General features: G+C 45.8%; 1 protein-coding gene and 1 long non-coding RNA gene across 19 annotated transcripts in view; one reads left to right on the forward strand and one right to left on the reverse strand.

The window, feature by feature from the left end:
• Positions 1–15,641, reverse strand: part of foxp1b (forkhead box P1b) — a 645,688-nt gene that overhangs the window by 148,431 nt on the left and 481,616 nt on the right. The window lies entirely within an intron of this gene.
• The window catches only part of LOC119973107, a 63,755-nt gene continuing 62,834 nt past the window's right edge, over positions 14,721–15,641 (forward strand). Inside the window, exon 1 of the long non-coding RNA XR_005462235.1 lies at positions 14,721–14,875. This is a non-coding gene — a long non-coding RNA (uncharacterized LOC119973107). The remainder of the gene's footprint in view (positions 14,876–15,641) is intronic.

Here is a 15,641-nt window from a genome sequence, read left to right on the forward strand (position 1 = left end):
CAACAGATCTCTTTACAAACAGAGTGACAGCTCTGGGATCCAGGGACCTGGAACTAAAGCATTTTTTTTATTAATGTCAGTCACTCACACGTAGGTGATCGGGTACCCTCTGTGTATTTGAAACTATATTCTCCTGTGTATTTTGATGCCTTTTCTTTGCAGCGTTGCTGCATTGTAGAAGGATTTTGCACCCCTTTAGTTCCTAATACATTCCACACCTGCTCGGTTGTTTACTCACACCTGCATGAAGTGACTTGCACCTTGCTGAAAAACGTGGAGTATTAGTCAATTAGCTTTTACCACAAATTGATCTTCAGTTTGTCTGTTAAGCACACTGAGATAACACAGGCTGCAACTGGATGCAGCTATAACTGAAATATACTCCAGACCTTGAAGTTAGTTCAATTTGATTTATTGAACCTGTCACACAGTCAGCTCAGCTCTCTGTGAGTTCGACTCTCTGCTAACCCAAGTGTGATCTCTCTGTCTGACTGAACCAGACTAACTCTTAGCCACGTGCTGTAGATGTTATGTGATATATACACCTGACTCACTCTGTAGATGTCCCCAGTGGAAAGAGGCGGAGTGTGAGTGCATTGTGCCTTTTATATTGGGAAACCACTCCCAAGTGTTCTGCCTGCTGATTGGTTGTGTCCTGTTCATTAGCTGCCTGTCTGTATCTCATTATGTGCATGTCTGCATATCATGACACAGTTTGTCTGCATGGGGAGCACAGGGTGGAAATGGTACTCATTGTGCCTGTTTTTCTTGGAAAATTTTAAATCCTGCAGTGCATCACTAACAGCAGAGAAGGGCCGAACAGCACATAATATATAGCAGACAGTGGATACTACATCAGCACCAATGTAATATAAGAAGGGCATATAATTAGACTGGAAATAGTACCCTTAACCGTTCTTTTTGCCATGGGGTATGATTACAGCAGCCAGTTGCTTTTCTAGGCGTCATGTTTTGGCTATTGCTGGCCTGCAGTTCCATGCCTGTCCATTTTTAGTGCCTGCACTTGCTTTTTACATAAGCCTCACAGAGACTGCAAATATAATTCAAGAACACTTACATAAACATCCAGCACAATTCACTGGCATTTGTGCCATGTTTGCTCTTTTTCTGTGGGTGCTCATTAGGAATGGGAGCAAGGAAAGCACCATATGCAGTGCAGCTCTGAAACAGCCAAGAAGATTTGTTTTTGCAGTATTTATGCTGCATGTTCACTGCAGTTTTTTCTTGGGCTATTCTAACCCATATTTTAAATTTTTTTTGATGATTATTATTGTTCAACGCTTACGGTTAAGTTTGCATTCAAGGCACCTTCAACACAGAATATTGTGGTTAAAGTGGTACAAGATAAAAGATGGCATTCCAAGGAGGTCAGGAGAATTGTCCCTTTAATTTTTTTATTTTGGGCACAAGAATTCAAATCTTAATAGGAGTTAGAAGTTTCCCTGCACGACAGCAGTAACACAATATGTGACAAGCTTTGAGACGTTTAAACATGCTCATATAAAATGGAAGTATTATTGCTATTTAATTAATTTTATTGGATTCTGCAGTGGCAGGCAATTGTCTTATGTGCTTTGCTGCTGAGATTGCCCCTTGTGTGTTGTGGACTTCTCTACCGGTTCTGCATGAGTACTGCCTTTAAATGTTCCTCTATTTGAAGGATCCACTGGTGGATATGTTTATTTGTAATTATCCCAGATGTTTCAGTAAAAATCTCAAGGACGTGTAACAACGGTTGTCTGCACTGAAATCTGCCATTGGCAATGTCAGTGGCACCTGCAATGCTCATCACAATTACACGAGAACATTTCCTTTAAATGCTGTTCCAATGCTGTGGATGTTTTGGAGCAAACATTTCAAATTTTAACTTATAGACAATCAGGAGGGAGCGATCAAAAGGACTTTCAGTTCCCAGAGTTCTATGCTCTATTGGAAGGCATCTCCTCATATGAGACATCAGTCTGCCTAACCATAGAACTTGAAATCCTTTCTCCCACACTTGGCCTTGTCAACCTGAACCAGTTCCATAAATTCTGTTACTGCAGGACTGCTGGACAGTACTGGACAAAGTCCTGTCGTCAATATGTCGAGCATTCTATGCAAAATGCATACCAATTCTACTATAATTCCGTATATCTCACACATTTTTTAGAGTGACACAGCGTGATTGGAATGCAAGTCTCACCGATCTGGATTTTCCTCTACCATCCTGCCACAATTGGACCATTGCCAGAGACCTTTCCCTGCTGTTGTGCGTAAATAATGGTGCGGCACAGTTTCCGTTCCAATTTTGCACCTGATATTAGCCGAAAATTATGCAATACACATGTTTATGCCCCTCAGCCCTACCAGGAGCTTGCATGGGAAATTACCACAACCTCTTAAAATGAGCCAAGTTGCACTGGTCTCAGGCTCTTGAACAGGATTTTCATTCACAAAAACCCTCATTCAGGCAGCCATTCTCTGATTCAGAGCATATGCTGAGCACTAATCTTTCACATGAAGCAAATGTTAAATTTAACAGTGTTGATCATGTGCAATTAGATGTCACCAGTGTGTTCATATAGAGGGAATTGGCATTAATTGTTGCTTCTACATTTCTACAGAACAGCATTACATTAGAGAGAATTTCATGGAGATGAAGGAGTCTCAGTAAGAGACCTACATTGCCGCATTTAGGGAAATGCTGGCGAATTAAGAGCCAATGAGGCAGTTAACAGGGAGGCCGTTCATGGGCCCAGGCCCTGAGGGCGGGAGGTCCTGGCCTGCCATAAACTGCTGGTCTTTTGTCCAGCAGCATCACAAGGAGCGGGTAGGTGGTGCGAGAAGTACACTCACCAGAGGGCCATGATCACAGAATGGTCCAGGCCAGAGGTGAGTGATGGTGGGAGGAATTCCCTGAGGTGGACGTCATGGGCGAGGGAGTTGGCAGTAAGGGCGGGCGGGGGTGCAACAGCAGCCTTCCCACTGAGCGTTGACTGAGGAACCGCTCTTTCCCAAATAGACACCACAAGCAACCTAGACAGATTTGCATATCTTTAATGCTAACAGTGGTTGGAAGAGCCCTTTTAATAGGGAATTCATTTTCCCTCCCAAGACCACCATCGGCAGCACAGCAGGAAAGTCAACCACATGCTTTCCAGGGATGGACTTAATATGCAAGAACATACATATGACCATATGCAGGAGTAGGATATTTGGCCCTTTGAGCCTGATCCACCATCAATATAACCATGGCTGCTCCACTTCCTGTCTACCCCGGGTAGCCTTTCACTCCCTTTCTTATCAAGAAATATTCAAAGACTTTGCTTCCACTGTTTTCTGAAGAAGAGTTCCAAAGACCCAGCCCTCAGAGATAACATTTCTCCTCATCTTAAATGAGCAATCTCTTATTTTTAAATAGTGACCCCTAGATTCTACCACAAGAAGAAACATTGGGAGTGATTTTCCAACCCCATCCAAATCGGGCTCTGTGTCAGGCGCGAAACCTCACTGGGCATGATATAGATAATGATAATGGCTCATTTAAGTATTAAATATCCGGACGCCATATTCACCTGGTGCCTAGGAGTCAACGGGTATCATCATGCCTGCGAGGTCTCAACCAGACGCCATTAAGCTCGTTTCCACAATCGTGGACCAGGTGTGATGGTACGTTGGGGTGACTTTAAAGCCTTCCGTGTGGTCAGGGACAGGAAGGGTAGTATCAGGACATTCCCCCTTGCACCCAGGCACCTGGACACTACCAGCCTGACACCTTGGCATTGTCAGGGACCAGGTGCACTGCCAGGGTGCCAGGCTGGCACTGCTCATAAGCCAGGTTGGCACTACCAGGGGTCAAGGTCTGGGGAGCCATACCCATTAAGGGGAGGCGGGGGCTTGAAAGGACCAAAGAAAGTTTGTGGGGGAAGCAAGGGATAGTGAAGAGGGGGTTCCTGAAAGTGGAAATGTAGAGATCAGGACAGCCATTCAAAATGGCACCCCGATCTGTGATGGGCCGATCCTACTGGCGAGCTCAGCTCCCCAGTACAGGAAATCCTCCCACGTGTGGCCTAGATGGGGAGAAACTCCCTTAAGCCCCCCAAAAAAAACATCTAAGTGCCGTTGAAGAGCGGCGTTAATCTCGGCACTGGAGCCACCGAAAAACACCCCGCCAAACACACCCAAAACTGGACGTGGAAATATTTCGGGTGAATTGTGCCCAAATGTCAAGCCCCCTTGGGATCTTGTATGTTTCAATAAAGTCATCTCTTACTCTCCAGAACTCCAGTGGACGCAAGCCTAGCCTGTCCAACTTTTCTTCAAAAAACAACCGTCTTTTACCTATTCCAGCTATTAGTTTGGTGAACCTTCTCTGAACAGCTTCCAATGCATTTATATATTTCCTTAAAGGAGGAGATCAATACTGTGCACAATATTCCCAACATTGTCTCACCAATGCTCTTTACAACTGAATCATAAGTTCCCTACTTTTGTTATCAATCCTCCTCACAATAAACGATAACATTCTATTAGCTTTCCTAATTACTTGAAGCTACATACTAGCCTCAGATACCCAGATCCCTCTGAATCTCAGAGCTCTTCAATCTCCCAACATTGAGATCTTTTACTTTCTGCTAAAATGGGAGAATTTCATATTTGTCCACATTATGCTCTATTTCTCCACTGACGTAACCTATCCATGTCCCTTTGTAGCCTCCTTATGTCCTCGTCATACAATGCGCCTGCCCACCTCCAAATTCTCCACAGGGAAAAGCATAAAAAAATACCCACTTAATCAGAATCTCTTTATGGAAATATTAGAGGCGATGTTTAATATGGAAAGCAAATGAGACCAGGAAAGCCACAAAGTTGCAAAAATTACTTCAGGGCAGTCTTTATTTGGACAAGAGAAAATATTTCTAAACGCAAAGAGTAAGAGGATGGTCAAGTGAAGGATGGGATGACTTCTGGTAGTGGCATGGGAGGGAGAGGTCACTCATTAAGTAGCTCTGACCAGGACCTGCGTTTTTCAGGTCTATTTGCCCGATTTTTCAGGAGACTTTTGCAGAAAAGCATTGTGGATCAGTAATACAGTGTTCCCGCATGAAATGCATGCCAAAAACGAGAGGGAAAGGAAGCAAGAAACCACTGTGGACAATTCTTCGGCGGACTCCGAGGCTTCGCGCAGTTCCTCAGCAGAGAAAATGGAGACAGCAGCATTGCCGACGATGGCCACCCCGATAACAGCGGACGTGCTCTCTGGTGTGCTCACAAAGGAGTTTGAAAAGCATTTTCGACAAGCAATGGAAGTTGGTGTCCTAAAGTCTGTGTAAACTGATTGAGAGCTGGGGCCCTGTCTGGGTGAAACTTGATAAGACCATTGAGGCGGTAAAGAAGTTTGGCGAGGTGCTCGAGGGCATGGAGAAGGCATTAACTAGGTAAGGTGAGCAGTTTGTGCCGTTGGAGGCAGAGATGGCGGTGGTGGCCAATGAAAATAAGAGATGGAAGGCAAAGGTCGATGATCTTAAAAATCAGAACCTCAGTCGTGGGGTTGCTAGAGGCGGTGGAGGGCCCGAAACCCACTGAACATCTGTCGCAAATGTTTGTGAAGATGATGGGTAATGATGGTCTTGTTTCCCCACCGGAGCTGGATAGGGCCCATTTGACATTTTGGCAGAATCCACAGCCGAATGAGCCACCTCGAGCGATCATCATTTGCTTCCAGCCTTTGCGAGGAGAGTATCCTAAAGTGGACCATATAGCACTGTGACTCGAAGTGGGAAGGAAACCTCATGAGGATTTATCAGAACGTTGGGGCTGAGTTGGCGAGGAGGCGGGCGGCCTTTAATAAGGTTAAAGCCGTTCTGTACAAAATGGGAGTCTGGTTCAGGGTGGTGTACCCGGCAAGGCTGCAGGTGGTTTGAGTCCAAGGACTATTACTTCAAGGACGGAGGAAGCGGACCCCTTTATTAATAAACATGGACTCAGGACTAGTTGAATCTCTTGTATGGGTTTTTTGATTTCTGTGGGTTGGTTGTTGGAATATCTTCTTGTATATAATTGTTGATAAAATGTGTTTCTCTGTTTGTGGGGTTGATGGGGGATTGCCACCTCCTTGCACAGCTCAGCCTGATTCAGCTTAAGGTGGCTCATAGGGCTCACCTAACTAAGGCTAGGACGAGTGGGTTCTTTGAACTGGAGAACAGGTGTGAGTGATGCTCTCGTGGGCCCACCAATCACATTTGCGTGTTCTGGATGGTAAGCTTTTGGGTCTCCTTCTTTCGCACCATGTCGGGGATTGTTAACATTGATCTAGAGCTTTGTCCATTGGTGGCCATATATGGGGTGTCGGACCCACCTGGGCTGCAGACTGGGGTAAAGGCAGATGTTCTTGCTTTTGGCTAGCCGACAGCCCAGAGGCTGCTGGGATGGAGATCTTCCGCTCGCCCAGTGCCTTAGCCTGATTGGGTGACCTCATAGAATTTCTATATTTGGAAAAGGTCAAGTACACTGTTAGGAGATCGGTGCAGGGCTTCTACCTGAGTGGCAGCCATTCATCTCCTACTTTAAAGGATTAGTCACCATCAGCTGTTAGAATGGGGGGGGGGGGGGGGGGGGGGTGGCGGGTTGGCAGGGGGGGTAGGTAATTTTTGTTGGGCTGGCAAAGTCAGTTGGGGGTTTTTTGGTGTTTCTTTTTAAAATATATTGTTACTATGACACTTTAATCGGAGCTCCTTTCTGGGCTGTTTGATACATCAATGAAAACGTTTTAATAAGACTACTGGTGGTTGACCACGTGGAGACGAAACTGGCGGCCCAGGGTCAGGCAATCCAGACGTTGGAGGATCTGGCAGGGGAGCATGAGGACCAGGCCACCTCTATGGCGGCAGATATCGGGATGCTGCATGACCAGCAGAAGAGGCTGTTGGAGAAAGTTGAGGACCTGGAAAATCATTCTTGGAAGCAGAATATTCGGATCGTGAGTCTGCCGGAGGGAATCGAAGCATCGGACGCTGGTGCGTATGTGGGGAAGATATTGGAGAAGCTGCTTGGGGAAGGTGCATTTGATTGACCGCTGGAGGTGGATCGGGCCCACAGGGCACTGATGTGCAAGCCCCAGGGGGTGAGCCACCGAGGGCGATGGTGGTGCAATTATATTGGTTCCTGGACAGGGAACGCATTATGAGGTGGGCCAGGCAGACGAGGCGATGTGTGTGGGAGGATGTTGAGATCTGGGTGTATCAGGACCTGGCAGCAGAGCTCGCAAAGAGGAGGGCGAGCTTTAATAAGGTCAAGTCAGCCCTGTTTTTGAAAAAAGGGCATAAAGTTCAGACTACTGTACCCGGCCCGCCTGTGGGTGACCTATGGGGTCGGAGTGGTACTTTGGCTCATCGGAGGAGGCAGTGGACTTCATGAAGGAGAATAGACTGACAGGAGAAGGAGGATCTTGAACTTTGACTGAGGAGAACTGAACTATGTTTTGTAAAACTTTGGATCTGTTTGTACTTATTTTGGGGGTTTTGCTTGTTTCTTGCCGGTTTATCTTTGGTTCAGTTTGGCGTTAGGCTAGTATATAGTAATTTGTAAAGGGAGAAGGGGTGGGTCTTTGTGCTCGGACCTTGGGAGGGATTGTTTGTTTATTTTTGCTTCTTGCCTTTGTTTTGACTATTTGCACCAACAGCGGGCGGGAGGGGAACCAGTGGGGGTTAGATGCTAGACACCACGGGCAAGGGCTGCCAGGCTAGTTGGAGCACTAGTTCACGGAAGCAAAGTGGGGGGGTGAGCTGAAGACCTGGAAGGGGGGGGAACTCGTCTGGTGACGGGGAGGGGAATTTCAAAGTGGAGGAGGAGGAGGGTTGATGACGGTGGTTGCCCGAGGGCGAGCCGGGGGAGGTGCGAGACATGGGCCGCAGACTGGCCTAGCAGAGGTTATGGCTGATCGGCTGGGGGGGAGGGGGGGTGCACCCCCTCCCCAGGCTGGTCATGTGGAACGTTCGGGGACCGAATGGGCCAGTCAAAGGGGCCCGTGTGTTTGCGCACTTGAGGCAACTGAAGGTAGACAGGCTATGTTGCAGGGGACACATTTGAAGGTGGGGGATCAGATTACGTCGAGGAAGGGATGGGTTGGGCAGGTGTTTCATTCTGGAATGGACTTTAAAACGAAGGGGGTGGCAACCCTGGTCAATAAATGGGTGGTATTCGAGGTGGGGAAGATAGAGGCGGACCCGGTTTTGGGTGGGGGGGGGGGGGGGGGGGGGGGTAGACATGACATGTTATAGCGAGTGGGAAGTTGGAGGGAATGGCCGCGGTTTTGGTAAATACAAAAAAGGGAAAAAAACAGAAGTGTTTTAATAAAAACATATCTTTTTTAAAAAAGGATGGGACCAATTAGGGACTGAAAAAAATATATCTTTTGTGGGTGCAGAGGGCACAGCTGAGGTTGAAACGAGTACCGTTTATCTGCCTTCACTAAAGAGAATGCTGCGACTGGAGCAGTAACTGAAGAGGCAGTAGAGATATTGGATAAGATAAATTCAGCAAGCAGTGGAGCAAAGTAGGTGAAACAAAGTTAGTGGGTGTGGTAGCGAGTGAGCAAATCAAGGAAGTTGCATGTATCGTAAGTACTATCAAGAGTTCCAAAGAAAATTCTTAAATGACAAGAATACAGCTTCTCGTGTTTGCAGGATTGACCTTGAGTTTAATTAATTGTGTGAAGGAAAACATAAAAGTTATGGAAATTTGCAATAGCCAAAATCAATTTCAAAATTTTAATAAAATAAAATGAGCATTATTCGAACATCAGGAGGCTTTTTTAATTGTGCTTCTGATCTAAACAATTAAAATGGCGTTAAAGTATTTAAAGGGTAAATAATCAAAATAGACAGTCCCGAGATGTGACGATCTCCATAAAGAAATTGTGCAGCCATTTAAAATCGTCTATGCATTAAGTGGTGTAAAAGAATGATTCATGCGTTCAATGTAATAAGAAATTTGTGACAAAACAGCAAGGTTGTAAATCAATTTAATGAGAAGCAGATTTGCTAAGAACTATTAGTTATATCAAGCTTATCGAAAACAACACCCACAAAACAACATTACCCCGCATGTAGAAGAATAGTGCGCTCAACAGTGCCATTTGTGGGAACAAATGTACAATCAGAAAACTGAATGCAGACACATGCAAATGATAATAGTAAACTGATGATCAATTAGCAGAAAATTTGCTGAAGCTTTCATTATTTAACCATATACTGCAAATAAAATTCTGTGTATTGAGTCAAAACAAGAAAAAACAGACGTAACTGTATTAGTCAACACTCCCTTCTTCCTACCTCAAGTAGAAATAAAGTAAAGCTGCTGATTAAGGTATTATCTCTCATATTGGTGGCATTTTAGAGACATGATAATCTTGATAAATTTGATTTAAAAATACTCCAGTCAAAGTTTGGAAATTAGTCACATATGGACAGTTCTTAACTTGCTTGAAATAATTCATGAAAAATTTCTGAAAATAGGGTAACCAATGGCTAGGATTCTCCATTCTCCACCCCTGGGATCAGGAATCACAATCGGGCAGATTGGAGCATTGGCCAAAAAACGGGATCGTTTCCAGGCGGCAAACCCATTGCCAGTCTCCACTCTGCCAGAACATGCAAAGTGCTCATTTGTATGCAGTGAAATGCAATTAACAGGCTGGAAGCTCGGTTCTCCTCCGCCCAGAATGTTGCTCCTACAGCGGGGAATCCACAAGCGGACTTTGGTGTAAGCATGGTAGGACCCGAGGGGGGTCAAGGGAGTCATCCAATTGTTAATGTATGCCTCTGCTGCTTCCAGGCTGCAGAGGGGTGCTCTCCAAGGGCCCTTAGGGGTTGGGCGGGCTTGGGCTGCCGGTGAGGGCTTGACCCCGTGACCCTCACCCTGGTTGGGGGGGGGGGGGGGGGGGGGGGTCTTGTGTCTGGACTGCCCCTTCCAGCCCTATGTATTCTGAAGATCACCTTTGGCATGGTGATCTCAGGCAGCCCTCTGTTTAACAGTATCATTCTGGTCAGACTTTAAACTCTAAATTGGCCTCCTTGCCCGAACTGTTCAGCTTGACCACTGATGAGCAGTTCAGACAGTCCAGTGAAGAATCAATGCAGGAACACTTCCCATTCCTAACATTTGCTCCCTCAGCCCTATGCCTTTGAACCTGCAGATGTTTGAAGTGTTAGGGCCCTCCTAGAAAGCCCCCAATCACTTGAAAGAGCTTGAAATTCCCTGAGAATCTTTGAAATGCTAAGCATCCATTCAATATCACAGAGCAGTACCTTTGACTAGCCTGTGATTGACAGTTTAATGGTTCAGACACAGCTGCTAGGAGATTGTTTCACTATAAGAACATAAGAACTAGGAGCAGGAGTAGGCCATCTGGCCCCTCGAGCCTGCTCCGCCATTCAATGAGATCATGGCTGATCTTTTATGGACTCAGCTCCACTTTCCGGCCCGAACACTATAACCCTTAATCCGTATCTTTCACGTCACACTTGAATGCGTCTCAAGTACCCTCCATTGATCTGAACCACAATGTTTATAAACACTCTTGTTATGCTTGACAGCTCCGAACCACTTCAACAATGCTGAGTACTTTCTGCAGTCACAAGCGGAAGTGAAACCTCTTAGCTGCTTTGAAGTGGTCAGCAGCTGTCAATCATAACAAGAGTGTTTAGAAACATTTGGTTAGGATCAATGAAGGGTTTGAGATTCATTCACGTGTTAAGAGAAAGATAAATAAACAAACCCCCGAGCAGCTGTGTCTGAACTATTAGCTGCCAATCTCAGGCTAGTAAAATTGAAAGCTTGGCATTACAATGGATCTTAGTGGTTTAAAGCCTTTGCAAGTGTTGAGGACTTTAGAGGAAGACTGCCACTTCAAAAAGCTGTGGTTTCGAAGACATAGGTCTGAGGGAGCAGATGTTAGGAAAGGGAAAGTGTTTCTGCATTGATTCTTCACTGGACTGCTCATCAGTTGTCAAGCAGAGCAGTGCAGGGTGAGGAGGCCACTTCAGAGTTTAAAAAGTCTGATCACGATGGTGCTGTTGAACAGAGGGCTGCCTGAGATCACCACACAAAGGGTGATCTTCAGGCTGCACAGGGCTGGAAGGGGTAGTCCAGACACGGGACTCTTGTCCCAGGGTAAAGTCTTCGCCCACAGCCCGTGCCCACCCAATGCCCAGGATCCTTTGGGAACCCCCCTTGTAGCCTTGCAGCAACAGAGGGGCAGATTAGTAACGGGATGACCCTTGACCAAGCCTCGGGGTCCATCATGCCAGGCTAGGGTGTAATTGCGGGGTGTCAGTGCCATGTTGCCAGGGGGGGCAGTGCACCATTGGCAACGCCAAGGGCATAGGACTGAAGAGGGGGGGTGGATAAAGTGGGGAGCTGGTCACCCTCATGAATGCGTGGTGTGTACTTGATCAGTAATTACCTGGTGGTGGTGGTGGTGGGGTGGGGGGGGGGGGGGGGGGGGGTTGTGGAGGATGCCCCTCTGTGATGAGGGGTTAGGGGTGCTCCCTTTCGAGAAGAAGGGTTGGCATTTGCTCTGTGACATTTGCATGACCCACAGGGAGTGGGTTATGCCATTCGACTTTGGTATTAGGGCATCTGTTCTAAATGGCAGCCTGAGGAAGAGAGTGATGGGACTCCGAAGCGCTTGCCACTCTACACATATTTGCAGGCAAATCGCACCCGAGCACCACTTCTAGTGCCAGCGGGGTCTAGTCTCGATTCCCCGCTGCAGGAGCTCTTAAGACTCAGAAACAGAGAATCCTGGCTCATATCAATTGAGATTCACCTCCCTTTCAAGAAAGACAAGGACGTTATAGGAGATCAATACCAATGTTGGCAATTACTCTCCCACTCAAACCTATTTTTTGAAGAAAATTTGTTTATAGGTTTGGGTTTGTGTGTGTCCAGTGATTTTATTTTAAAATAAAATATTATGGGGGATTTTCAGCACCCCCTGTGGCGTGTTTCTCGTCGGCTCACCACTGGCCGTGGCAGGATTTTCTGATCCCACCATTGCTAATGTGATTACCCACTGAATCCGCCCACCACTGCCGGGAAACCGGCGGCGGGGGTTCACTGTCTGCCGAAGGTCCCGCTGGCAAGAACGGCTAGAAAATCCCCCCCCATAGTGAATCACATTTTTAATGAAGAATGAAAACAATAAATCGCTGGCTTTGAAAGCAGACCAAGGCAGGCCAGCAGCTCGGTTCAATTCCTATACCAGCCTCCCCGAACAGGCGCTGGAATGTGGCGACTAGGGGCTTTTCACAGTAACTTCATTTGAAGCCTACTTGTGACAATAAGCGATTTTCATTTCATTTCAAACATCAGTGGTGAGCTCGGACGTTTGTATTTATGCATACAAACACATACTTTCCACATTACTCTTTTGAAAAAGACCTAGTTAAAATCCAGTTGACTATATTCAAGAGAATAACATGATATATCTTTTTTTTTTATAAATTTAGAGTACCCAATTCATTTTTTCCAATTAAGGGGCAATTTAGTGTGGCCAATCCACCTACCCTGCACATCTTTGGGTTGTGGGGGCGAAACCCACGCAAACACGGGGAGAATGTGCAAACTCCACACGGACAGTGACCCAGAGCCGGGATCGAACCTGGGACCTCAGCGCCGTGAGGCTACAGGGCTAACCCACTGAGCCACCATGCTGCCCATAACATGATATATCAAAGTATCAAACGTAATGGAAGAGAAAGCCTTCAGCTTAATGGTGACATTCCCAACTCCAAGACAGAAGGTGAAAGGTTCAATCACCATCCCAGCAGCCTCAGTAAGTGGCTCTATGATATGTCTCTAAATATTGGGTTGACAGGTGGTTGGGTTGACAGCTGGTTACTTGCATTTGATGGATTGGTATGCCCCCCCCCCCCCCCCCCCCCCCCCGCCCCCCCAACCATCACCACCACCAATCCCCACCCCTATCTTGCACCCTGCCCATCCTAAAAGATAGGTGGCATTCTTCAGCGTGAAAGCTGTTTCCAAAGAGGAAAGTTATTTTTAAATGACTTAGCTGAGTACTCCACCTGTTCCACAACAAAACTGTGGGCCTATGATTGCTCAAATCCTGACTGCCTTCCTTCCTCCCACCCTGCAGAATTATCTGAGGCCGTCAGCTGGAGTCCCAGTCAGTTCATTTTGTATTCCCTCCCACCATCGACTGGCAAATTTCTTTTGGGGTTGAGACTGGTGCTCACCAATAATATCCTAATGAGGCCGACAGACTCATCTATACTGCAGCTGGAATATGTCCCAATCCATGCGCAATCCAACTTCCAGATACTTGTTGTGATTTCAGTTAGGATTTGACCTAGTGCAGAATTCAATGGATGGATGGACATGACATTCATATTTATCAGTTATCGAGGTGAGGAGTCTATTGGGGGAGGGGTGGAGGCAGGACAAGGAAACAAACAGCAGAACAAATGCCCAAGCATAAGTGACAATGTTGGCCACAATACAGACGGAACTTTTCAACAGATTTCCTACAATAATTATCTGATTGATGGAAAGATAACAGTGTGCTGCAACTACAATGAATGGAAGGAAATTATCTAACATGCATAATCTAACATAATTCATAACAAACTATGACGATGTTATCTAAATCATGCCTAGTAATTCTGGAAAGTCAATTATCGTATTAGCTACACTGGTTAAACATCTTTTTGCCGATGGACTGTATCTTAGATTATATGCTTTGACAATTCAGTATTCATCTAGAATCTAGATTGACTGCCAGATTCTGGTCCCACTTAATACATTTGTCTATAGGCAAACTCAAACCACAGATTTACACATTAAAAGCCAGGATATAAAATGTACAGGGCCCATTGTCAGAGAAAGAATTTAAAAGCACCAAACATGCTGCCAAACTGTACTCCCCACCCAATTATCAAACACAGGATACAACCAAGTTTGTTTACATCTTACAATTGAAAGCATATAAAAAAGGTCCCTGCACAGCTCCGTTGTCAGGTCAATAATCAGTGTTGAAATTCTGAAATATCCAGATAAACTTGAACCTCACTTCCCTTCCTCAAATACGTGTCAAAGGTCTACTTTCCTTCCCTGGGTTACTCCCCATGAGTCTGATGTAAATTGTCAGCTGTGCAATGGTTTCATGAGACTTGTAATAATAACACTTTATTTACATCGACTGTATTTTAAACACTTTCAATTTTTTCATATGTTTCCATTCCCATCTGAAGCTTGTATTGGCATGTGCTCCATTGGGCATATCTATACTCACATGACACTAATTGTAACAGACCAAATTATAGCTGAATGAGATGTAGCATTATCGAGAAAAACACAGGAGGGATAAACTGGATAGCTCCCAAAAATGGGCTTGGGGATCATGATGCACGATTAACCCTCGCCTGCTGATTGAAATGCAGGCAGCATGCCAACTTCAATTTTGGGCCCTGCTGATGTGTGCAGCCAGCACTAACTGTGTTGTTCACACATCAGCAGGAGCCCAAAATTGTAACTTCCTAGCACTTCTTAAAGCTAGCCTGTACTTCTTAATGGGAGGTACAACGTGTCAGACAATTGTGTGAAGATGTCATGCAGGGAGCGAATCTGACCTGGACAAGAATGGAAAAATGGATCCAAGATTTTCCCACGTTGTGCAGAACGTCTTGAAGAGATGGAAGTAGGAGAGAAGGTCTATATCCACAGGAAGCCAGAAGGCTCACCAGTCGTGTGGTCAAAAGGAAATGGAGCACATTGCCATTGAGGTCAATGCCAGTAATCTAGATCCAAGGACCTGACTGTGGTGGCGCAAGAAGATCAATGACTTCAGGTAATTGAACACATCATCAAATATCACAAGCTACTAACTGCACCTTTAGCCCCAGGCACTCCTCAATTCACCACACCTTCATTACTCTCATACCAAAACCTAAACCTCTTATCAATCAGAACACATAGAAAATACCTAAAATTCATATGATTCATCGCATCCTCATACATTGAACAATGCTGCAAGTCTCATAACCACGTCACACATGTCGCACAAACATTTCAACCATGACAGCCACGTAACCCAAACGGGTTGCATACCACGCACAAACACACTTGCAGGATAAGTGGTGCACAACCTGAAGCAACAGGAACTAATCGGAGGGGGGGTAGGTATGTCTGCATGTTCTGACCCCCATGAAGAAAAGAATGCTGGTCATTATTGGAACAGCACTTCTTGCGACTGTGGCAAGTCTGAATCAATTGAAGATGATGGTATTCTCATACCAAATCCTCCGTCTCACATCCCAATTCCCCCTCATCCTCTGACGTAAATATTCCAACACCCCCCCTTCACCACAAACTTACCCCTGTGTCTGTCTCCTTTTATATATACAAAATGTGCAACCTTGGCAAGCAGCCGGGGAACATCAAGAGAATGATGACGAAGACATGGCGTTGCTAAATGGCAAACTCTCAACCACCAGTACAAATAGTAACACAGTACTGTGGGAATGACTATACCATATGGCCTGCAGTAGTTCAAGAAGGCAGCTCAACTCCATCTTCTTAATGACAATTAGGAATGGGAAATAAATGCTGCCTTA

The sequence above is a fragment of the Scyliorhinus canicula genome, chromosome 11, assembly GCF_902713615.1.
Source record: "Scyliorhinus canicula chromosome 11, sScyCan1.1, whole genome shotgun sequence".
NCBI classification, from domain to species: Eukaryota; Metazoa; Chordata; class Chondrichthyes; order Carcharhiniformes; family Scyliorhinidae; genus Scyliorhinus; species Scyliorhinus canicula.